Here is a 1,533-nt window from a genome sequence, read left to right on the forward strand (position 1 = left end):
CCTTTAAGGGATGCAGGACAGTGCAGTGGTCATTAGCAAAAAAGAAAACCTCGTCTTGGTAGACCTGTGATTGTTTTTTCAGGTGAAATTGTGTCGTGTTCTGGATTTTGCAGACCTGAAGACAATAAAAAGACAAAAATACAATTTGACGTCCTGGAAGAAAAACACAAATTCTGCAGAGACACTATCCAGACACAAGACTACTGTGGTGAAGATTTATACAAAAAATGAACAAAATGTCAAACGATAAGGTCAGAAAGTGCTTCGCAGTGTGAAAATCTGGAACAAATCTCTGACAAACCTCCACTAAACAGCTGCTTCTGTTCTTATATTGCAACATTTTAAAGACGTTAAAATAAACATCATCTCTAAACAGTGAAACKCTTCAATGGAGAGTTTCTCTAATAAGAATTAATTTATAGAAATTTATCCCAGTGAATTCTGGGTAAAAAACAGWACTAAAACAACAAAAGCACTCAAGAACGGAGGCAGAAATGTAGAGTTTCTCCAACAACCACTTTCCTTTCTCATCCTGCTTTTCTTCACTTTAGAAACGAGCGTTTCGTTTTGTTTGGGTGGCTCGGGCTCCGAGTTGGCACCATAACGATGAGGTAATGGCTTCTGCAGCGTCTGATTGGCTCCGAGGGAACTGCCTATGATGGTCCCACACAAAACAGAGGTCTGGGCTACAAGGAGGCTGGGAGCAAGCTGCAGTTTCAGGGGCTGACCCCCACTAATGTACACACAACGCCACACATCCTCTGAAATTCCTGMTTGTAGCCTCTGCTGCTGATGAAGGAGGCCATTCATGGCTGCTGACAAATTACTACTGAAGCATGAGACTAAAGAGACCCCCCATCTCTCTGTTTCTGTCTCCATCTCACCCCATTATGGACTGTGTGAGACTTGTGTGGGAGAAAAATCACACAGGAGCCCAGAGCAATGAAAGGAGCTTTATGTTGGGCTCCTCTCAACAACACAGACCGGGTTTGTCACACAAAAAAAAAAAGCTCAATTGTTTCTTAAAGTTTCTTTGGAAACAATTTTAACTTGATTTGAAGATGTTTTGGCAGATGGAAGAAATAATTTCAGTGTCTAAGTGCTGTTGGTTCATAGATCAAGACGACTCGAACACGGAGCTGAGGAAACATAAAAACTAACTGAATTTGTGTTTATTAGCATTAGGGTGGCTTCCAAGAAACAGCCTTTTAGGAGCTAAAAGAGCTGTTTTTGTTTAGCAAGCTTGGATCTTATTAAAGAGTTGTCATTTCCATTGCTCGCATTAAAAATAAAAACTAAAAAAAACAAACAGAATGCAACGCAGGAAAACAAGCCAGAAATAAAACTGAGACCGAATCCAACACAAAGTAAAACAGCAAAGAAAAAGAAGGAAACAAGAAATCATCCTAACTGGAAAAGTGAACAAATGAAGAAGAGGTAATTATGGTAAATGGACTGAACTTTTGACCAGAAATAAAAAATATTAGTTTGACAAACTTATCCTCTAGGATAAATTTTTATTTTATTCTGAGC

The sequence above is a fragment of the Austrofundulus limnaeus genome, unplaced genomic scaffold (assembly GCF_001266775.1).
Source record: "Austrofundulus limnaeus strain Quisiro unplaced genomic scaffold, Austrofundulus_limnaeus-1.0 Scaffold140, whole genome shotgun sequence".
Lineage (NCBI taxonomy): Eukaryota > Metazoa > Chordata > Actinopteri > Cyprinodontiformes > Rivulidae > Austrofundulus > Austrofundulus limnaeus.